The sequence below is a fragment of the Hyperolius riggenbachi genome, chromosome 4, assembly GCF_040937935.1.
Source record: "Hyperolius riggenbachi isolate aHypRig1 chromosome 4, aHypRig1.pri, whole genome shotgun sequence".
Lineage (NCBI taxonomy): Eukaryota > Metazoa > Chordata > Amphibia > Anura > Hyperoliidae > Hyperolius > Hyperolius riggenbachi.
This window is the reverse complement of record NC_090649.1, coordinates 271,411,812-271,436,874: the sequence shown is the minus strand read 5'-3', so window position 1 is coordinate 271,436,874 and position 25,063 is coordinate 271,411,812. Positions and strand designations below refer to the sequence as shown.

At 43.0% G+C, this 25,063-nt stretch overlaps 1 protein-coding gene across 5 annotated transcripts in view; it reads right to left on the bottom strand.

The window, feature by feature from the left end:
- Positions 1-16,648: 16,648 nt before the first annotated feature.
- SOBP (sine oculis binding protein homolog) overlaps positions 16,649-25,063 on the bottom strand; it is a 252,958-nt gene continuing 244,543 nt past the window's right edge. For all 5 annotated transcript variants that reach the window (XM_068231250.1, XM_068231249.1, XM_068231253.1 and 2 more), the window contains one exon: positions 16,649-16,984. The gene's annotated coding sequence lies outside the window, so the exon portion shown is untranslated. The remainder of the gene's footprint in view (positions 16,985-25,063) is intronic.

The window sequence follows — 25,063 nt, the reverse complement described above, 5'->3', positions numbered from 1 at the left end:
TTTAAAGTGAACCTTAACTTGAGCTGAAAAAAAGTTTCATTTATCTGGGGCTTCCACCGGTCCCCTGCAGACGCCCTGTGCCCATACTGGGACAAACCGATCCTACCGTCCCCCACAGCCAGCCAGTTCCATTTTTGGTGACTAGCCAGTCGCCTGGCCACTGCGCCTGCACAGCCCTGGCCGCACACTTCCTCGCTCTAGCTCACACCTCTGTCGCTGTCCTGCGCATGTGCAGTACGAGATTTTTCATCGCATACACATACAATATGTGGCTCATCCCGGTTAAAATTATACCATACATGTCATATTTCATCACTAGTTGGGCATGTAGCATTCCAATATTGCCAGCCTGTGCATCTATAGTGATTGGATGCAATCATTAGGGCACACATTTTTTCGAGACCCCAGCACTGCAATGCATTTATACAGTGTTGGGTCCGCAAACTTTCACCCTAGTGATTGCATCAACTTACTATGTGTGGCAGCCAATATAGGTATCCACGAATCTTAAGGCCAAGTGTAGGTAACACCTTTGATTAATAATTTAGGTAGGGATTTACACTTCACTTTATTTTGCAGTGTTAAACTGTCCCTTTAGTTAACTGTTTTATTTTATTATTTAATTATTATTATTATTTTTTTTGCTTTCCATGAATGATTGCTGCTTTTTTTTTTTTTAGAAACATTTTTGGCTAGTCCAGCACCTTTACCTTACTTTCTTTAGCAAGCAATGGTCAACTCAGAGGAGCGTTTATGGTCCTTATCATGTTGGAATAGTACCCAGCAGCCCAGTTTCTGAAGGGAAGGGCTCATTGCTCTGCTTCAGTATGTCACAGTACATGTTTGCATCCTCCACCTTGCAAAAGATCTCACCCTCCACCGTTCTGGATTTTCACACAGCTGTTACCTGTGTATTCTTGTAGTGATACCACCAAGCATTCCAGTAGACCCGGTTGCAAATGGATCAATGCATTTCATCCAGCACTTGGATCATTTGGTTTGAGAAAGCCCAGGATTGGCTGGGCGAAACATTTAGGCATGTTTGCCTGCACACGTGTCTATGCTTCACTCTGGTGTACGGGAGGGTGTGCTCCTCTAAAGGAAGCCGTACACTGGTCGATTGCCACCAGATCAACCAGCAGATAGATCCCTCTGTGATCGAATCTGATCAAAGAGGGATCTATTGACTGCCTACACTGCAAACAGATTTTGATTCGATTTCACAATGAAATCGATTCACAGTCTGTGGGGCTGCCGCTGCTGCCGCCGCCCCCTGCATACATTACCTGATCTGGCCGGCGAGAGTCCTCCGGTCTCTTCTCCGCTCTGGGCTTCAGCTTCACATTACTTCCTGTCGGGGGAAGTTTAAACAGTAGAGGGCACTCTACTGTTTAAACTTCCCCCAATAGGAAGTAAGTGTCTCCTGCTGTACAAAACAGGAAGTAAGTGAAGCCAGCCGGAGCCCAGTACAGAGAAGGGACCGCGGGGACATGTGCCGGTGGAACAGGTAATGTATTGCCGCTAGCGTCGGTCGTTGGACATTTGAATGCCACTATCGACGCACTCCCGACGGGCACTCTTGATCGGCGATCAAGCAAAATTTTCAGCGCGGACAGATCGACGGGATCGAACGATTTCGGACGATTGGTCAGCGTTGGCGCATCGATTTCAAAGCAGATTCGATCACAGTGATCGAATCTGCTGTGTATCGGTTGGAAATCGAGTAAGTGTATGGGCACCTTAAGACAGCAGAGGTCAGCATAACAAAGCCAGATCAGCATAACAAGGCATTTAGTGAGCTTTTAGTAGGGTGTTTTTTGCCTGCACTCTGGTGTATTAGATGCACTTGTGTCAGTATGTCATTTTTATGTGCTTAAATAAAATATATTTTTAACTCTTGATGAGCAGTTTTACCTTCAGGGGAGGCAGTGAAGGTTGAAGAGCCCAGCAGCCATCACATCACAGTCAAATGAAGGTAAGATAGAAGGTTTTCAGGTATTTTTGCTTTTAGCTATGTTACTGAAACTGTTGTTTGGGGTAGTGAAGGTGCGTATGGGGTGGAGGGATGGAGTAAAATTATTATTGTAGATCAAACAGAAGTATGAGAAAATAAGAACTGACATTAAAGTTTTCAGCATTTTCTTTTTGCAACAAACCCTTGTAAATAGTTTGAATAATTACTGTTTAGTTAAAGGGGCACTATGGAAAAAAGTATTCTGTTCCATTATCCCCACCATCAGTTATTTAATATGGACAGCACACATTTCTCCATAGAGCTTGTGTTAAAAAATAGCTCCTAACACCAATTCTGGTGTGCTACACAGCTGAGCTGCATCATTACATGAGCTTAACCTGATAAGAATGTGATAGGCTGGCTGTTTCCCTGCTCTCTAACTGCTAGCAGCCTTCCCTCTCTCTCTGCCCAAAGATGATTTATAACGCAACTCACACACTCCAGAGCCATGCTGTTGTTTCTCACATGTAATTGAATATGAGTAACAACAGCATGGCTCTGGAGTGTGTGAGCTGCGTTATAAATCAGCTGTGGGCAGAGAGAGAGGGAAGGCTGCTAGCAGTTAGAGAGCAGGGAAACAGCCAGCCCGTCGCAATTTTTTCAGGTTCAGCTGATGTAATGACTCAGAATTGGTGTTAGGAGCTATTTTTGTAACACAAACTCTATGGAGAAATAAATGCTGTCCATATTAGGTAACTGATGATGGGGATAATGGAATAGCATAATTTTCACCACTGTGGCCCTTTAAATAGTTTATTATCAGCATTACACTGGATATGTGTGAGTTAAACCGAAAGCCAGATTACAATTAATTGAAAAATCATGAAATAAATATGCAATCAGTTTGTCATCTTAAGATGCCCATTAATAATGATACAATTCCCCGATTAATTGACTGGCTGACCTGAGAGCTCTGATCAATTGTAAATAATCATTTGAGCCCACAGAAGGGAAGGGAAAGGCAACCAATCTGAATATAATCATTGAAATCAATCCGGAAAAGAGATAGACGGAACAACCAATGAATCAATCATCAACACTGGCTGATCTGGTCGATCGTTTGGGAAATTGTATCGTTAATGGGCAACTTTAGTCTAGCTTATTATGATCGAACCTTCTGCGGAGATTGCTCAGGTTTCAGTACATCTGACTGGTCAAGTTTCAGGCTAAATGGTGGACTAAAGCAAATCTTTCTGTGTGCAAGTGTGAAGTAAGCACATTGTGAGATAGTCCTGATTTCCTTTCTGAGCAAGAGAGATGTTACCAAGTAATTGTTTCTAACTGCAGCCATTTAACACCGTTTGAAAAGGCAGTTGTATGTATGTCTCCTAGACACAAAGTTGTTGATTTTACATAGCAGGCCTGGCATGAAGGCCTTTTCATTCTCCGGACATCTGATATCATGACATAAGCATTCTGCAGGGAGATGTTATGAAGATACCGTATAATATTTCAGAGAAGTTATACTGGGAAAATAAAACCCACTGGTGAAATAGCGTTTTGGAAGACAGGAGGGGTTAAGTGCATTGCAGCTGGAGCTTAGCTAAAGCGATCTTTCTGAAGCCATTTTGGTAGCTTGTGACTTAATAATGAAACAAAAAATAACCCCCAAATCCCCAACCATTTCCCAGTACAATCTTCCCATAAGTTAACAGCCAACAACAACAAAATATCCTCATAAGTATTTTCAAAGGATAAATGAATGTATAACATAAATATGTTAATTCAGCCTCAAATTTCTCCTCGATTAACAATACATTTTTATTACTGACTGTGTCTCTGAGCATATCTTGGATGCATATTCTTCTCATGAGCCCCCCCCCCCCCCCCCCCCTTTACTAGCAGTTTGAACACATATGCCAGCATTGTGGTCTCAAGCTTGGAGAAACAGAGCTTAATTATTTACTCTTACCTCTAGTATGTAGGCAGGAGCATAACTATGTCTCACATGCCGACCACCCCCCCCCCCCCCTCCAAAATAAAGAAAACTATTAGGAAGTCTTCCTTTCTACATTCAGACCTCCTCCCAGTGCACAGCTGGGAATGGGGGTCCGGAGTTCTTCCTTCCTCCTTTACCACCACGACCCCCCCCTCCCTTAGGCCTCATTTACATTATCAAACACAGATGGAAGTGCGATCAGAACGCATATGAACGCACGCCATCTGCGTTTCAATGCGTTGTGTGGCTGAACCCATTCACTGTAGTTCGCGCACCGCACTGGTATGGAATGCACACAGTGTGAACATCAGACAGTGCAGTCTATGCATGTCCAATGTTCCTGCGTGTCTGCCTCCCGCACGTGTTGCCGATATCCGGATGGCAACGCGTGCAATGTGAAAAAGGCCTTACTACCCTGGCTGTTAGCTATACCAGACCCACAAATCGGCGCGGGCGTGGTGGCAGTGACAGCTGGGGCTTACTTCTTCCACTGTCAGTGAAGTAACGCGTAGCAACCGCTGGTAAAATATCGCGGTCGCGATACTTCACTGGGCCACCCGCATTTAAAGTTAGGCGCTTTGCTATGTAAGCAACAGGCATAACTAAGCAAAGCAGGCTCCTCATATAGCAGCGAGCACCACTATGTAAGGGGTGCATAGCAGCCACTCTTCATTACAGCCAGCGCTCCCTCATATTAAGCTGTGCTGCTTTAGGTTTGAGTGTTAAGAAGAGTATTACATTAAGATTAGGGTTAAAGATTGCCCAGCAAGCTCATGGTGAACCAGAACTCCTAGGAGTGTGAAAGGGCTAAAAAGGAACAAAAAGCTGTCTTGCTAAAATGCTATGCAGAACAGAAATGTACCTTCTTAAAACAGAAGGTATTTCCAATTATTCAGGTTGGAGTGAGCAGCTGAGGGGTCCCACAGTGCCTCACTGCTGAATATGCAAATCCTCCCTTTGTTTTCACTTAAAAGCTAAACAAACCTCCAAAACTGCTGGAATGCAATGATGTGTCAGCTTGTTAATTGTAATAAGCCATAATAATCCAACATGCATACAGATTGTTTTGGACTGGTTGAACCTTAATCAGTGCATGGCATGGATTAATGTGGTTCTATGGGGTAGGACTTGAAACACCCAGAGTTACAGATTGCCCAGCAAGCTCATGGTGAACCAGAACTCCACACCTCAAATGCTCACTCCAACCTGAATAATTGCAAATAAATAACTTCTGTTTTAAGAAGGCAAATTTCTGTTTTGCATTAAGATGTGGGAAATTAGGTTAAGGGCCTTTTACACTAAGGCCTCTTTTTCACGGACTGTTGATAGGCAGTGAAATGCCTCTCAAACTCTCACAGCTACTTGCTGCTGCCTGGTAACTGCTCACTGCACCCTGGCAACTGCTTGCTGAGCACACAGCTCAACAGTCTGTGGAAAAGAATCCTTAATCAGTTGGTATGCATTAGTGTGCATTAGTATGCATTAGTACGTGTTGGCATGTGTTTTTTCCATAGCAGTGCATTGTGTAAAAGATTTCAGTTAAAACGCATGTAGTGGGAACTGTGGCATAGTAAAACATGGACATTACTTTGAAAATCAGTTTTCTTTCAGTTATAACTGAGAGCAACAGAATACGTGTAAAAGGGCCCTTAACCTCCTTGCCGGTCTAAAAAATCCGGCAAGGAGGCAGCGCCGCACTTTTTTTTAATTTTTTTTTTTTAAATCATGTAGCGAGCCCCGCTACATGATAGCCGCTAAGCGGCGGCATCCCCCCACCCACTCCGATCGCCTTCGGCGATCAGAGTATGCAGGGAATCCCGTTGAGAACGCCATGGCGACCGGGCGGGATGACGTCGCCGACGTCATAGACGTCAGAGGGAACCCCGATCCGCCCCTTAGCGCTGCCTGGCACTGATTGGCCAGGCTGCGCAGGGGGGGGGGGGCGGCTCGGCGCGGGGGGTAGCGGCGAATCGGCGGCGAGCGGCGGCGATCGCGTACTACACGCAGCTAGCAAAGTGCTAGCTGCGTGTAGGGAAAAAAAATTATGCAAATCGGCCCAGCGGGGCCTGAGAAATCCTCTTGCGCAGGTTACCCCGAGCTGAGCTCGGGATAACCGGCAAGGAGGTTAAAGAGTACCTGAACTTAAAATAAAAAGTCAAAATAACTATACACAGGTCATACTTACCTCCTGTGTAGTCTACTCCTCAATCTCTTTCTCCTCTCCTGCGTCCCATTTGTCCACTGCGATCAATGGAATTATCCATCCTCCATTTTAAAAATGGCCATTACCCCATAACAGCTTCCTGGTCTGCACACTGTTAAACTGTAAACTGTTAAACTTGACCCATAGGAAAACATGGACATTACCTTGCACATTCAATTGTAACTGACAGCTGCTGATATATAACTGACAGTAACTGGTATATTTCAGTTCTGACAAAATATTGTCAGAATTGGAAGGGATCAATGTAAGAAGACAATGATGAGCTTCTGAGGGGAACTGATGGTGAGGTTAGTATGTAATATTCATTTGCAGCTACGTCGTGTTTATTTTAAATAATTTTACTCACTTCAGCATCCCTTTAAGTTTAGGCATCAGGAAGGGAATTACATTAGGTATTGAGGTTAGGGTTAGGCTTAGGTATTAGGAAAGAAATGACATTAAGTGGGAGTATAGAATTAGGCAATAGGCATCCAGAATGCTCTGCATGTTTGTTTCTGACATACCCCTCCTGTTTTATGTGATGGCTTATTCACACCAATCACTCTGCCTAAAGGTACTCATTAACTGTACAATTGTTCCCTAAATGCGATCTTTCGATGCGATTTGAACGTTCGTTACTAATCCAAAGGCAATTATTGATTGCTCACATTTACTGAATGATTCTTTCTTCAAATGCGATCATAAAATTGAACTTTCGGATCGATTTTACTCTATTTAGCAATTGACTGAAGAATCGTTCCTTATCGATTGCCTTCATAAACAGCACATTTTCTATACAATTCGATCATTAAAATCGCACTGAAAGATCACATTTGGTGAAAAAATGGTACAGTTAATGGGCACCTTTACAATCACTGTATGTATGGTGCCCATTTGCATCCACATACTTTTGCACAGTACAGCTTAACCAGGTTTTGTAGGTTTCATTTTAGCATGCTGTTGGAATTACAGGGAACAGCAATGCATTATTTTGGAACCAACGTCTCAACACATTGCACAGCAATGCACCACAGTATTTTGTAATTACTAAGTAATGTGATAGTGGTGACTTATTCACACTGATCTCCACTTTCTCCAAGACACCATCTCTCCATTGTTATTATACTCCAGGAAGCCATATAGTGGTGAATATCTCCTTTTCATCTGTCCATGAGGCCAGTAACCATTGCCTCTGAAAAGGAACATGATGACAATGTTGAAGAGGCACTTCTTTATGGCCACCTTGAGGAGAATTATCATGTGATGCTTTTGTGAGCTTCTATTACGTGTGAAAAAAGATCTTCTAATTAGTCTTGCCACCAAGATCCAGCAGGTATTCACTAACAAGTTTTCTCAGTCCATGCAGGCAGACAAGCACAGTATATATACAGAAGAATTCCTCCAGGAAGGTAGACAGGTGATGTGATGTTTCACCATCAACCATATTTCACCACAGTGGTCATCCAGTTCATATATTCATGTGGTAGGCCATCACCCAGAGGATTAAAAGGAGCTTACCAGCTGCTGACAACCCACGTTATAAGGTTTTATGTCTCGCATTCAGTGGTAAAGGGAACCAGGAAACAACCAGGATCCAAACTTCCAACACTCCTTATCTTAGTTCAGAGATACCATCCTGAAGTCCGGCGTACGGGGTTCCCAGTACTTGGGCCCCGTATGTAAGTTTTATTGATTTTTACTTCTCCTTTTTATGGCTTATGCTATGTTTTACCAATACATGGTTTACACTAAGATCTGCCCGTTTATTTGCATGTTTTATCTATATTGGACTTTAGCAGGGGCGTCTCTAGTCATTTTGTCACCCCCCCCGTGTGGTGCCCTCTGATGAAAATAATCGTAACGCATCAATGTTTCACCGTAAAATAATCGTAACGCAGCAATGTTTCACCATGGGATAAAAGTAATGCGGCAATCTTTCACCAGAAAATAACCATAACGCAGCAATGATTCACCGTAAAATAATTACAACGCAGCAATGATTTACCATAAAATAATCGTAATGTGGGCAGAGTTCACCAGAAAATAATAGTAATGTGGCAATCTTTTACCATAAAATAATCGTAATGTGGCCAGCGTTCACCAGAAAATAATCGTAATGTGGCCAGCGTTCACCAAAAAATAATCGTAATGTGGCCAGCGTTCACCAGAAAATAACCATAATGTGGCCAGCGTTCACTAGAAAATAATCGTAATGTGGCCAGCGTTCACTAGAACATAATCATAATGTGGCCAGCGTTCACCAGGAAATAATCGTAATGTGGCCAGCGTTCACCTGAAAATAATCGTAATGTGACCAGCGTTCGACAGAACATAATCATAATGTGGCCAGCGTTGACCAGAAAATAATCATAATGTGGGCAGCGTTCACCAGAAAATAATCTTAATGTGGCCAGCGTTCACCAGGAAATAATCGTAATGTGGCCAGCATTCACCAGAAAATAATCTTAATGTGGCAAGCGTTAACCAGGAAATAATCGTAATGTGGCCAGCATTCACCAGGAAATAATCGTAATGTGGGCAGCGTTCACCAGAAAATAATCTTAATGAGGCCAGCGTTCACCAGGAAATAATCGTAATGTGGCCAGCGTTCACCAGGAAATAATCGTAATGGGGCCAGCGTTCACCAGAAAATAATTGTAATGTGGCCAGCATTCACCAGGAAATAATCATAATGTGGGCAGCGTTCACCAGAAAATAATTTTAATGTGGCCAGCGTTCACCAGGAAATAATCGTAATGTGGCCAGCATTCACCAGGAAATAATCGTAATGTGGGCAGTGTTCACCAGGAAATAATCGTAATGTGGCCAGCATTCACCAGGAAATAATCGTAATGTGGGCAGCGTTCACCAGAAAATAATCTTAATGAGGCCAGCGTTCACCAGAAAATAATCGTAATGTGGCCAGCGTTCACCAGAAAATAACCAAAATGTGGCCAGCGTTCACTAGAAAATAATCGTAATGTGGCCAGCGTTCACTAGAACATAATCATAATGTGGCCAGCGTTCACCAGGAAATAATCGTAATGTGGCCAGCGTTCACCTGAAAATAATCGTAATGTGACCAGCGTTCGACAGAACATAATCATAATGTGGCCAGCGTTGACCAGAAAATAATCATAATGTGGGCAGCGTTCACCAGAAAATAATCTTAATGTGGCCAGCGTTCACCAGGAAATAATCGTAATGTGGTCAGCATTCACCAGAAAATAATCTTAATGTGGCCAGCATTCACCAGGAAATAATCGTAATGTGGCCAGCATTCACCAGGAAATAATCGTAATGTGGCCAGCGTTCACCTGGAAATAATCGTAATGTGACCAGCGTTCGACAGAACATAATCATAATGTGGCCAGCGTTGACCAGAAAATAATCATAATGTGGGCAGCGTTCACCAGAAAGTAATCTTAATGTGGCCAGTGTTCACCAGGAAATAATCGTAATGTGGCCAGCATTCACCAGAAAATAATCTTAATGTGGCAAGCGTTCACCAGGAAATAATCGTAATGTGGCCAGCATTCACCAGGAAATAATCATAATGTGGGCAGCGTTCACCAGAAAATAATCTTAATGAGGCCAGCGTTCACCAGGAAATAATCGTAATGTGGCCAGCGTTCACCAGGAAATAATCGTAATGTGGCCAGCGTTCACCAGAAAATAATCTTAATGTGGCCAGCGTTCACCAGGAAATAATCGTAATGTGGCCAGCATTCACCAGGAAATAATCGTAATGTGGGCAGCGTTCACCAGGAAATAATCGTAATGTGGCCAGCATTCACCAGGAAATAATCGTAATGTGGGCAGCGTTCACCAGAAAATAATCTTAATGAGGCCAGCATTCACCAGGAAATAATCGTAATGTGGCCAGCGTTCACCAGGAAATAATCGTAATGTGGCCAGCGTTCACCAAAAAATAATTGTAATGTGGCCGGCAGCATTCACCAGGAAATAATCGTAATGTGGCCAGCATTCACCAGAAAATAATCTTAATGTGGCAAGCGTTCACCAGGAAATAATCGTAATGTGGCCAGCATTCACCAGAAAATAATCGTAATGTGGCCAGCATTCACCAGGAAATAATCGTAATGTGGGCAGCGTTCACCAGAAAATAATCTTAATGAGGCCAGCGTTCACCAGGAAATAATTGTAATGTGGGCAGCGTTCACCAGGAAATAATCGTAATGTGGCCAGCGTTCACCAAAAAATAATTGTAATGTGGCCAGCATTCACCAGGAAATAATCGTAATGTGGGCAGCGTTCACCAGAAAATAATCTTAATGTGGCCAGCGTTCACCAGGAAATAATTGTAATGTGGCCAGCATTCACCAGGAAATAATCGTAATGTGGCCAGCGTTCACCAGAAAATAATCGTAATGTGGCCAGCATTCACCAGAAAATAATCTTAATGTGGCCAGCGTTCACTACAAAATTATCCTAATGCGGGCAGCGTTTCACTAAGAATGTATAATTACCTGTAAAAAGAAAAGCATTTACTCACCTGCAGAAGACGGGGTTCCCAGTACTTGGGCCCCGTATGTAAGTTTTATTGATTTTTACTTCTCCTTTTTATGGCTTATGCTATGTTTTACCAATACATGGTTTACACTAAGATCTGCCCGTTTATTTGCATGTTTTATCTATATTGGACTTTAGCAGGGGCGTCTCTATCCATTTTGTCACTCTCCCCCCGTGTGGTGCCCCCTGATGAAAATAATCGTAACGCAGCAATGTTTCACCGTAAAATAATCGTAAATTATAACGCAGCAATGATTTACCATAAAATAATCGTAATGTGGGCAGAGTTCACCAGAAAATAATAGTAATGTGGCAATCTTTTACTCTTTTACCATAAAATGATCGTGATGTGGCCAGCGTTCACCAGAAAATAATCGTAATGTGGCCAGCGTTCACCAAAAAATAATCGTAATGTGGCCAGCGTTCACCAGAAAATAATCATAATGTGGCCAGCGTTCACTAGAAAATAATCGTAATGTGGCCAGCGTTCACCAGAACATAATCATAATGTGGCCAGCGTTCACCAGGAAATAATCGTAATGTGGCCAGCATTCATCTGAAAATAATCGTAATGTGGCCAGCGTTCGACAGAACATAATCATAATGTGGCCAGCGTTGACCAGAAAATAATCATAATATGGGCAGCGTTCACCAGAAAATAATCTTAATGTGGCAAGCGTTCACTAGGAAATAATCGTAATGTGGCCAGCATTCACCAGGAAATAATCGTAATGTGGGCAGCGTTCACCAGAAAATAATCTTAATGTAGCCAGCATTCACCAGGAAATAATCGTAATGTGGCCAGCATTCACCAGGAAATAATTGTAATGTGGCCAGCGTTCACCAGAAAACAGTCGTAATGTGGCCAGCATTCACCAGAAAATAATCTTAATGTGGCCAGCGTTCACTACAAAATTATACTAATGCGGGCAGCGTTTCACTAAGAATGTATAATTACCTGTAAAAAGAAAAGCATTTACTTACCTGCAGAAGACTCCTCTCCCTGGGCGCAGCTGCCCCGACGATCTTCCTGCAGCAGCGCAGCCAGCCTCCGAAAGTCCCGCGCTGACAGGCAGAGCAGGATACAGGAGGATGGCGCCCGAAGCCCTGTACTGGAGACACAAATAGTATCCAGTACAGGGCTTCGGACGCCATCTTCCCGTAGCCCTGCTCTGCCTGCCGGAAGACTATGCAGGCTGGAGCAGTGAGCTGCGGACTGCACTAATATGAACTAATAGATGCCGCGGCCAGTTCACCACATGGGTCCTTGCCTGGTGGCTGGGACGCCTCTGGACTTCAGGATGGTATGCCTGAACTAAGATAAGGAGTGTTGGAAGTTTGAATCCTGGTTGTTTCCTGGTTCCCTTTACCACTGAATGTGAGACATACAACCTTATAACGTGGGTTGTCAGCAGCTCACCTTATGATCTAGACTGATTTTTAATAGTTTTTCTGTGTGGACTTTTGGACATTGTCTTTCCTCAGCAGCGATCACGTGTCTGGTTCCGCTGGCGCTGATATTTTGTTTGCAATGCACTAATGTTGATCAGTCTGCCCCAGTGACCTTTATTTGGCAATATAATTATTCAAATGGAAGCCTCATTTTATAGCAGTTAGTATTATTAAATGGATAATTGTTGCAGTAGAGTGTTGTACAGTGTTAAGGTGCGTACACACGCACTACTAAATGCAACGATGGGTCCGCCGGACACTCCCGCTGGGCGGTCTTTAGCCGACAGTATGCGCGTGTGTACGTGCTGTCGGCGGACTGATAAGGCTGTTTCTGAACGATCCGCTGAGCGAATTGTTCAGAAAAAGCAATATCAGTATGCCGACAACGCGTACACACGCGCATACTGTCGGCTAAAGACCGCCCAGTGGACCCGTTGTTGCATATAGTAGTGCGTGTGTACGCACCTTTAGCCATCAGTAAGGGCTCTTTCACATTAGGGCAGATTTTCTGCGTTTCAACGCAAAGGGTAAAGTTTGCGTTACCCAAGGTGAAATGAATGTCCATAGGCTTTCATTTTAGCTTTCACATATAATGCAGCCTTTTTGTGCGTTGCATTACACTGCACCCAGGCGCAGTTTTTCGACCGACGCTAGCTTTATGCGTTACAATGTTAGTCAATGTAAAACGCACACTATGCGCGTTTTTAATCCGTTAACGCAGGCAATCAGTCCCAGAATGCAACAGAGGAACAATGTAGAAAGTTGAAAATGAAAAGAAAAAAAAATTACTTGCGTTTTTCTATGTGCTGTAACGCTTTGAAAACGGATTAAAAACGCACACTCACTGCAGTGCAACGCATATTAAAACGCATACAACAAAACGTATGCTTTGAGCGTTCTCCAACGCAAGCTCTGATGTGAAAGAGCCCTAAAAACAAGAGGTTTTGAATCAGGATGATACAATTTATTGGCTAAACTTTTGGCGAATAAGCCTACTTCATACTCCATTCCTGTATACAAAAACTTCTTGCTTTTAAACGGATAATTGTAATAATAATACTTTATGTATGACCGAATAGTCTTAATGAGTGACTCTCTTCTTAAAATTAAAGGGGGGGGGCGGGGGGAGCGGACGTATAAACTATCTTACACCCTAGTATTTCAGTATAAGTATGAGTCATGTGTGAACCTTACTTTTACACCTAGATGTGTAATTACGTGACTACTCCAGCCTTTGCATCTGACCCTGACCTCTTATTCTTCAGCACATTCAAAGGTGGCCATACATGATTACAATTTTTTTTTTGGGGGGGGGGGGGGAGGAGTGGTCGACCAGAGAAAAAAAATGAATAAACCATTCAATTTTCAGATACTGTATTTATAAAAAAAAATTGAATAAAATATTTTTCATTTTTCTATACAAGCAATCATTTACCAAAGAAAAGGAAAGTCGATCGATTTGGATGAATCACGTATGGCCAACTTTAGACTGGTCAATTATTGTAGTAGGCTTATACCTCCATCTAGAATTGTTTGTTAGAACTGTATGTTGTGTGTAACATATGTATATGTACTGTACATAAAAACAAGGTAATGAAATAAAAATTTCTAAAATCCTTTCAACGAAGGGAACTAGCTTTCTTTGTTTTACTCTTAAAGGACATCCAAGGTGAAAATAAACTAATGAAATAAACAATTGTATCTATCCTCCTTCTCCTAAAAAAGAATTTTTAAGATATTACAGTTTTATTTTATATTCAAATCTACTTTTTAAGTTTTTACTGTTGTATTGCTTTTGCTCAATTACACTTTCATTGAAGTTTGCCAGAGCTAAAATCTATGAACTATTGTCTCTTTTTATCTCTTTCCTGCTCTGAGAAGCCATTTTCTGCTAGAAAAGTGTTTTATAGTTGTAATTTCTTATCAGTGAGGGTCACACTGTAGTCTGACCCAGTCCTGACTCAGGCAAGAACTGCCACTTACATACCTGATGTTTAACTCTTTCAAGGAGAGAAATAATAAAAAGGAACAAAGCATAGTTATTTGTTTGCTAGGCACTGTACATACACATGTCTATCTCATCATGTCACATGTCACCTCAGGGTATCCTTTAGGCTACTTTCACACCAAGACGTTGCGTTTTAGGGGATGTTATGGTCACATAACGTGCCCCTAACGCAACGCCTGGTGCTCTTGGATGTGGACGTCAGAGTGAGCCACGTTGTGCAGCTCACTCTGGCGTCCGTGATGCCGTGATGCGTACTCTTGGACGCATGCGGCATCACGTGGTCCCGCCAGCCAATCGCTGCACAGGGCGGCGCTCCAGGAAGTAAACCCTGCACGTCACACCGTGCAGTGAATATTAATTAGCCATGTGCCTGGCTGAGGAGGAGGAGGGAAGACCTCCTCCTCCAACACTACTGAGCATGTACACACAGTCTAACCAAATAACGCACAGCATGCAGCACTTTCAACTTACGTGCTGCGTTACAATGTAACGCAACATGGGCACTGTGAACAGTCCATTGATTAATCATTGCTGTGAGTTGGGATGCGTTACAGGCTGCACTAACGTCCGCCTGTAACGTCTTACTGTGAAAGCAGCCTTAAGAAAGTGGAAATCCCCAAATCATACAGATAAGTTAATTGGCTTCCCCCTAAAATTGATCCTAGACTATGATGGAGATATGACTATGGTCGGGGTTAGACTGTGGGCCCCTCTGAGGGTCAGTTAGTGACAAGACTAGTAAAGCACTGTGGAATAATAAATAACAATGATTCACTGTAGAGCAATGACCCACTGTTAATGAAGGGATAATCATTTCTCCATTTGTGTCTTGAGTGAGAAAAATGGTATGCGTTTGTAAAATATGAAAAAACAACAACATTGTTTCTTACATTTCCACAGAAATTTATAAGATAAAAAGAGATGTTCTAAAGAACAGTCCATCAAGACATTATCCTATGAATCCAAACCAACAAAACACAAACAGCAACACTTCAGTTGTATGTTACGTCCTTTGCACACACACAAGTCATCCTCTTCACAGTGGGAATGTTAATAACAATACAAAGTGTTTTCTTCAATCGTGCCAAAGAATGACATCTTGGATTTCTCACTTTGGAAACATCTGAATAGGTCTGCTGTTCCCAACAGGTTCAAAGGTACAACTCAGGAGACAAGAAGCATTACAGAAAGAGGATTTGACACTCTACAAGATCAGTTATTGAGTCCATGTTAATAAATAAAGGGGGTTGCTTCTGAAAACAATAGTTTAAACTTCTAAGTGATTCTGTATTTTTTTTCTTTTTCTTTTTTTACAAATGAAGCTATAGAAATACAGTATATACATAGTACTAACAGTACACACACTAAAAAAAGCTGCTATGCCCCATCCATACTGCACAGGATGACTTTATCTCGATTGCACATCAAGGTATAAAATGTCAAATAGCAGGCACTGTGCAGAAAAAAGGTGAATGAGCAAATGCTTTATTCGAGTTAGTAAACATATACACTGAATCACAATGTGATTGAAATTCTTTGAAACGTCTTGGGAAAAAAGGAGGGAGACACTTCAGACCAGTTCCATAATTCTTTTTCAAATATAAGTGCCAGCACATGAGCTCTACACTAGTGTTATTTTGGACTCTTGGCTACATCTGTACAAGTGCACATAATAATAGTCATGTGACTTCTACCCTGTTATATCCTCTTCATTGCAGTGACTGAGGACGGAATTGCACATTTTTTTCTTTATCCAGACAGGAGTCAACAAACACGAAAAAACAGAAAAGCAGGCTGGGAGAAAAGGGAGTGTGTGGTTCCACAGAAAGGGGTCTGGGGGAAAAATATTCCTTGTACTTGGCCCCTGTTCCATTACTGGTATGCCCATAGTATTTTAATTATCATGAAAGGGCTGTGAGAATATGGAGAGATTGTCTCACTGGCTTCCTGGATCAGTGAAATCTGCACAGGGTGAAATTTCATCCCATATCTCTGATGACGCTCAACAAACATCTCCTCCCTCCCCGGCCAGATTGTTTTACCCCCTCAGGGAATTCTGGTCTTCAGTTTAACACTTTTGCTCTGTTCCCAATTGGGGTGCAGTTTAAGAGGGAGTTTTAAAGGAAATTTGAGCAGAATAAACATTTACAGATCTCCTTTGCCATCTAGCCTGTACGAGAAACCACAATATCAACTATTCATGCTGCCTTCTACTGCACTCTGTTGAAGGATTAAAATCTAACACTGAAAATATGGCATTACACATAAAGGTGGCTTTTGTTAAAATAAAAAAGTACACTATTAGCCATTAAAACTTCTGTTTTAAAACGTTTCAATTAAAAAAAGTGCATTGTGGGTAAGAGAGAGATGACTTTGAAGCGTTGCTACTCCAGTACAAAACCTTTACCCTTTGAACAGTTCCAAACTTAATATAGCAAAGTACAATTCTCATTGTAGCAGCAAAACCATAACAGTCTCTTAAAAACAAATACATGAAAATTCAGTAAGTCCATATAATTCCAGTCATATGTCCACACCTACAGACACAGAGGGCGTCAGTAATGCAGTTGGTCCGCTGTCTTTTCTTAATCACTGAAAGTAACTGTAGCTGCAGGGGAAAGTTACGTGAAGAGGAATGCTCAGCATCCTGTGAGATATGGACGGCATGGCTTTTCTTGCATGACAGCACAATGATTAGAGACAGCAGGAAGTTTGTGTTCAGCAAAGGCAGTGGCAGGCAGATAGAAGTAAGAAGAGGATGAGCTGGTGTTGTTTGGTGAATGGACAAATCGCGCTGCTCCCATCTCCATGCAAGATACCCTGTTAGCCAGCATCCTGTAACAAAAGAAAGAACCATACTGGTAAAAGAAAATTCAGGCATTGCACTTAAAGTCATTTAACTACACTTGCAAACTGAGTGAATATACACAGTCCTCCACAGTCATACCTAAGGTTTTGTGTATCACGTTATTATAATGCACAGGTCATTACATAGCCTGGACATGTTTTACACTACATGTCCGTTATTGCACACATTATGCACAAAGATGGTGTCTGCTGAACGTTTATGGCTAATACATGCAGAAATGCAAAAGTAGAAAAACTGGCCAAGCTATGTAATAATGTGCACCTTATAACATGCACATTGTGCATTGCTTTATGCACACCATATAATGCATGTATTACTCAACAAACACATTGTGAACAAGGCCTAATGGTTCATTTCCACTAGATGCGGTTTTAAGTGTTCTGATGTTTTGGGGTTTTTTGTGCACATTAATCGCATTCGATCTGACAGCCATGTTAATCAGTGGAAGTCACATACTGGGTATGAAAAGCTAAAGGAGAAGATGAGTGAAACTCTCCAGCCCTGGAGAGTCTTTTAAATCAAATTCTGCTTACTTTAATCATCCAATTATATTCAGAGATGCTTTTTTTACATCTTCGTTTCAATTTGACTGTGCCTTATTGGATGGTTTAACTGACATTAAACTGTATATTTATTTCATTAAGTTACCCCCAATTCCTATGAAGTTTGGAGTTCCCAAGCTGGATTTTTAGTAGAAAAGGCTGTTGCAGACACAAGCAGGGCAGTTTTAGACTTAGGCAAGCCAGGCAGATGCCTAAGGTGACACCTGCAGGAGGGGGCACCGTAGAGCTATCCTCAGCAAGCTTTGCTTTGTATACATAACTGCTAATTCCATTTAAAAAAAGAAAGGATGGTCATTTTCACACCTAAATGGGCACAGCTGAGTAGCATAACAAAAGATGCTTGAAATCATAACAATTTGGTTAGTTTTAGATTTGGTTTATTGATTGTTGCAACTTTGATTTCGATTTTCAGGACAATATTCTTACTCACACTGTACATAAACAGTGTGATGTACATAAAATATAAGTGAATATATACCCCTCATAATGATTGAAAAGCTTTGTTATATAGGTTTTGTGAGTGTTGGGGGGTTGGAGGGGAGACAAAGTGTGACTTGCCTGGGTCACCAAGATGCCCAGAAAAGGCCCTGGACACAAGTATATGTATTGAGTGATTCACAAAGAAGACTCTGGAGCAAGTTATACAACTTCTGTGCTGATGTAGCTTCATTAAGTGAAGCAAGTTATAGAGTTCAGCCTAAAGGTGTTTTCATGTCCTTCTGGCATTTGAAGCCCTGAAATGCTCTAAGGCAATGTGCTCATTAGATGAAACATCTTGTAGGTCGGACTTTCTGGTACTCTGTAACTTGTTTCAATCGATAAAAGTACTGCAAGATAGTTGAGTGCCCTACTTATTTATCTTCTTTGTGGATTGTCTTCCTTCTTGCTTTATAGAGAAAACTAGAGCGGACCTCAGAGTGAAACATGTTATATGTGCTCTGAGAGATTATTAATATGAAGCTAGTGGATGAATGGGGAGAACTGGTGGGAGCTTCAAAGATGCTATTGCCTGGGCTACAGGGTTAGAAGTAGAAGAGCAAACGTGGTCATGGCGGGTCCCACGGATGGCGCAGAGCGACGGGAGCAACAGTGCCAGCAAAGCATGTCATGCAGTGCAGATTTCGTGTGAGTGGTGCGCAGCATTGTTCATCTAGCAATGGATGGGGGCATGCGCATCTCCCAAGAGAGCAAGTCAGTACTGCCATGGTGCTGAAAGACAGCTCCACAGGACAAACACCTCGCTCCACATCACTCGACATCACACAGGACATAGGCACATCACTCAAGCAAATACAATCTTTACATTCCAACATCGCTCAGGTGAAGCTGGCAATTGAATTTGCTGGTAAATCCCGAGCAATGTGAGGTGATAACAAGCCTGCCAATTTTGGGCTTTCTATCGCCTCAAGGTGCATATGGCCCAAGGTGTGTTTCATTGCACAATAAGGCAACACGACTGCATATGTTAACACTGTGCATACAACTGTATAGGGAATCATCAGATCTCTGGATTCCTAACATACAGTGGCTGGATAGTGTAATGGTTAAGGGCTCTGCCTCAAGGGCACAGGAGACCTGGGTTCAAATCTCGGCTCTGCCTGTTCAGTAAGCCAGCACCTATTCAGTAAGGAGTTTCTTGGGCAAGTCCCCTTAACACTGCTACTGCCTACTGAGTGCGCTCTAGTGGCTGCCTCGCAAGCGCTTTGAGTCCGACAGGAGAAAGGCGCTATACAAATACTGCAATTATTATTACACAGAGTATTCTGGATAACACATATAAGCCATGCAAGTTGCATCAGTATCATCAGGTTTTGAAATTATAATCTCAGCAAGTGCTGCACAACATGCATGTTATTACACGGGCACACTGTAAAGTGCATAGTGTGAATGCACCCTTAACCTCTTAAATAGGCAATGATAAATTATATACTTGAAATTAATATTTTTGTATTTTTTGAGTGACTATAAAGCGAGTGTATAGGTGTCCCCTGACATCTGTGGACCAACTGTTGGCAATCTGATATACAGATGCAGGGAAAACCTTTGTTCCTCCTGCAGCAGGCTCCTGCTCATCCTCTTCCTCACCTCTCCATAGGGCAAAGGAGGCTGGAGAGTTCACCAGTGTGTTTGTGTTACCTAAAATAATCACAAACAATAGTTTCAGATGGCAATAATCCCAAATGTGTGAGGGGTCTTGGGCATCTTTTACTCAATGTTGTTATCTTTCATCTTATCCAATTTTGTGGCAACATATAGTTCTAATTTTTATGTCTTTGTTATTGCAGTGTGAGTTTTTATGAGTGATTGTTTTTGCTTTGTTTTTTTTATCAGTTTTCAAAATTATTGCTGTAAGTGCTCTGTAAGTAGACTCATTTTCTACATAACCAGTTCATGACAAAGTTTTATGTGCTATCATGAATAGCAAAAAAGAAAAGAATAAAAGAAACAATAGGAATGTCTGGTAACAGTAAACAAGTGTCTAAACCAGGCATGGGCAAACTCGACCCTCCAGCTGTTACGGAACTACAAGTCCCACAATGCATTTGCCTTTATGAGTCATGACTGTGGTTGTCAGACTCCTGCAATGCATTGTGGGACTTGTAGTTCTGTAACAGCTGGAGGGCCGAGTTTGCCCATGCCTGGTCTAAACTCATGCTGTTTGGGCCATGTTTAGACTATGTTATGTCTTTCCTTGAGGTTTTTCATTCTAGTGGCCATAGATAAATTGGTCAAGACCCAGCAAAATTGTGAACAGACACAATATGCATAGTTTGACATCTGAGTTTGAGGTAAGATACCGTTTTCAATGGGGTGATGTACAAGCATATATTTGAAGAGTTTATTTGATGCCTTAAATTCAGGTTATACAGTTAAGTTCCACTTATTTGCACATATCATCCCACGTATGAAGATAATTCCCTGAGGAATATAACTTATGATAATAAAAGTGTCACATACGTAGACTGCTGCATAAAGACTACATCTGCCAGGCTTCTAACAACCATATGTTTCCTAGACAACAGGTTTTTTTACTTAAAAGGATTTATGTAGTAAGCAGTCTGTTTTAGACACGTTGTCTAAATGAGGCTTCATTTTTGTTTTCACTTCAGTTCACATGGAGAAAACGCCCAAACACAAGCTGCTGTCACATCCATAGCATAAACTTGAAGCACATGTGGTTATTTATATAAACAAAAAAATGGTCTCAGTACTAGAAGTATACTTAAACAATACAATGCTTGTAGTGGAGGCAGTATAAAAAGCATACCAAATCCAAGAATAAGAGATACCCAGCACCAGCATTACTCCACTTCTTGGTGTGCGTTTTTTTTTATTAGTATAAAAAGCATGAAAAGCATGAAAGCATGAAGGACTAGCCTAAAATATTAGACTGATTCAATGTTCAGGGATCTTGATTGTGCGTCTATAGTTGTGGGCTGAAATTAACAGGTGAGAATGTATTGAATAAGATAAACAACAAAGAAGGCGCCTTTATAGTGTGATAATCATTGGGAGACCCCTCCCCTTACTTGCCCTCCTATACAACACCAGACTGCGTTCTAGATCGCTGAGGATTACCAATGACCCCTCTCACCCAGGCCACTGTTTCTATAGGCCAGAGGCTTTGGGGCATCTCCACCAGGACTGCTAGACCCCTGAACTCCCTTCACCACCCACCAATGCCCACCGCCTCTTAAGCTGCAGCAAGGGCAGGATTTTTCAGTCAACCAGTCAACCAGCCCAAAATTAATAAAATTATTAGATGTAATGCTTGTGTGCATAAGCAATACTATCTGTTTACAAAACACAAGTGTAATGCTTGGGGGTAAAACTTTGACCACCCCGAGCAACAAGACTGGTAGCTATTTAATGGAAGAGGCTACACAGGCTGCCTAGAGCAACTGCAGCTCTGGGCTTCTGATGTCACAACAAATAGGACGCAATGGCAGCGCAGTGCGATGTTGCGCTGCTCTTGTGATAGCAAGCACTCAGAAAGGTACAAGACAGAACTATAGATTGGAGTGTAACTAGACAAGTAAGACACAATGGCAGCGCAGTGCGATGTTGCGCTGCCCTTGCGATAGCAAGCACTCAGAAAGGTACAAGACAGAACTATAGATTGGAGTGTAACTAGACAGGTAAGACACAATGGCAGCGCAGTGCGATGTTGCGCTGCCTTAGCGATAGCAAGAATTCAGAGAGGTACAAGACAGGACTAGATTGGAGCGTAACTAGTAGTAACCGCAGCTCACAGTCACGTCTACAGAAGCAGAGCAAGCAGGCTAACAACAGTCACCAGTAAGCATCCACGCAGACAAAACTACAGGAAAGAACGTAACCAATAGCAACCGCAGCCTATAGTTACGTTCCCAGAAACTAGAGTAGCAGGAATACTACCAGTCACCAACGTGGTGATGGCAGAATCCAAGCTATCAGGATAATGGACTTCGCTGACCCATCGCGGATGCAGCGAACGTCCATTAGGCATGGAAACTAGGCAATAAACATTAATACAGGAAATAACAAACAACTCAACTAAAGGATAAATATATATTAGCAAGTCTGCAAGAAATAGCTAAAGCATAAGTAATAAGGTCACATTGAATTACAATAACAGAACTATACAGAGTAGCACAGTGCCCAGCAGACCAGCATAGTGATCGCTATGATGGGCGCGGTATGAAATGGGAGGCACACTTTTATGCCGACATCAACCAATGGAAGCAGGCATGCAAATCTCCACACAGCTGAATGGTAGTCACTCAATCCTGAGCTGGCTTGATTACCATTTGCTAGCTGGCTGTGAATGCAAAGAACCCCCAAAGAACCCCCATAAGAAATACATGCAGAACCATGTAATAACATGCATGCAGGAAATCCAGGGCTATCTGGCCTCAGCTCAGCTGCAACAGGCAATAGGTGGAATGATGACAGCATCCTGAGCTGCCCAGAACTGCAGAGTGATCGCAAATGACAATGAGACCCACTGCAAATGCACAACCGAATGCAAGCAGACAAGCCAGAACTGTCTGTTTGCAGCTCCACTGCAATGGACAGAATACACTACAGGAGGGATCCTTACATTAAACTTTTTGTGTCACAATTTGGAAGAGTTTTTTAGGATGTATTCGCATCCTCCAGAGGAAAACACGCGCCACTGAACGGAAATGGAGAAAAACTAGACTTAACCAGGATTTCCTACAGTACAAGACCAACCTGCTGCAGTTCCACACTGCCCTTGCTCATGCGAAGCAGGAATACTTTACCAAGCTCATCGGAGCACAAGCTTCCAACCCCCGGCGTCTTTTTGCCACCTTCAACTCCCTGCTTAAACCCACCCCCCCACCCTCCGTTTCCTCCCTCTCTGCCACAGATTTAGCCACCCACTTCACCAACAAAATTGTCTCCATCCGCCAGGAAATATCCAATCTCCAATCTTCACCTCCCACCCCCTCCCAACCAGCTCCTCCTCCACCCTATCCTCCCCTCACATCCTTCACTCCTACTACCACCGAGGAAGTCAACCACCTACTGCAGACTTCCCATACCACTACTTCCCCCCTTGACTCCATCCCTTCTGACTTACTCCAGCCTCACTTCACGGAATTGGCCCCAGTCCTCACTACCCTGTTCAACCTCTCCCTATCCTCAGGCACCTTCCCCACAGACTTCAAGCAGGCCACTGTACTACCCCTGCTCAAGAAACCCTCACTCGACCCCTCGCTACCCTCCAACTACCGTCCTATCTCCCTCCTCCCCTTTGCCTCAAAACTCCTTGAGCGTCTGGTTCACAAACGCCTGACCCAGTACCTCAATGCCAACTCACTGCTAGACCCACTCCAATCTGGATTTCGGCCTGCCCACTCAACCGAAACTGCTCTCACCAAAGTGGTCAACGACCTTGCCTTAGCTAAAGCTGAAGGTAAATACTCCATTCTCCTGCTCCTTGACCTGTCAGCAGCTTTTGACACAGTAGATCATCCCCTACTCCTCCAGTCCCTCCAGTCCTTGGGCATTCACGATCTCGCCCTGTCCTGGCTTTCATCCTACCTCTCCAACCGCTCCTTCACGACCACCTTCAATGAGACCTCGTCCACCCCCAACCACCTCTCGGTGGGAGTCCCCCAAGGTTCGGTCCTTGGCCCCCTACTGTTCACCCTATACACATCCTCCATTGGCAAGGTTATCTCCTCCATGGGTTTTAACTATCATCTGTATGCAGATGACACCCAGATCTACCTCCACACCCCTGACATATCCACCACTACCATGGACAAGGTCTCCTCCTGCCTATCCGCCATCTCCTCCTGAATGTCTGCTAGGTTCCTGAAACTAAATCTAGACAAAACGGAATTTATGATCTTCCCACCCCGGCCATCCACGAACCTCCCAGATGTGCATGTCACTGTTAACCACACTACCATTCGCCCTACCTCTCAAGCCCGCTGTCTGGGTGTCACCCTGGACTCCGCACTCTCCTTCACTTCCCACATCCAAAACCTCACAAAGTCCTGCAACTTCCACCTTCGTAACATCTGTAAGATTCGCCCTTTCCTGACCTCTGCCACCACCAAACTCCTCATCCATGCCCTCATAATTTCCCGCCTTGACTACTGCAATGCCCTGCTGTCTGGTCTCCCTATGACCTGAACAGCCCCACTGCAGTCCATCATGAATGCGGCAGCCAGAATTATCCACTGCTCCCATCGCTCCACCATGGCAGATCCCCTCCTAGAATGCCTCCACTGGCTTCCTATCCAGTCCAGAATCAGATTCAAGATACTGTGTCTGACCTACAAATCTGTCCACAAAACCTGTCCAACCTACATTTCCGATCTTACTCAGAGGTACACACCTAGCCGCTCACTCCGCTCTTCCAATGAACTTCGCCTATCCGCCCCCCGCATCACCCAGTCCCATGCACGCCTCCAGGACTTCTCAAGAGCTGCTCCAACACTATGGAACTCCCTACCTCCACCCATTAGGGCAGCCCCCTCCTTCAACATCTTCAAGAAAGCCCTCAAAACTCACCTTTTCACTCTGGCCTACTACCCCTCACAAGTGCTCTAAACCTACAGCTGAACTCTGGTCCCCTACCATTCGTGTCCTTACCTCTCCCTCTAGATTGTAAGCCTTTGGGCAGGGTCCTCCTCCTTTTGTGTCCTACCTGATCTGGCACCTCCATTACTGTGAACCCATGCTATGCATCTGAGTGAACATAACTTGCCTAATCTCCATGCTTCATCCAGTGACTGACTAAGCATTACCTTGTACTAATACTGTGCTGTGTGATCTGGTTTTCTTGTATTCCTGTATTGTCATATTGCTGTATGTCACCCCTAAATATTGTCTGTAACCTAAATTAATGTTCAGCGCTGCGTAATATGTTGGCGCTTTATAAATACAATAAATAAATAAATGTATATTGTTGTTTCCTTAAGTTGAATTTTGCTTTTGTAAACTGCATGTTTGTGCGCCTAT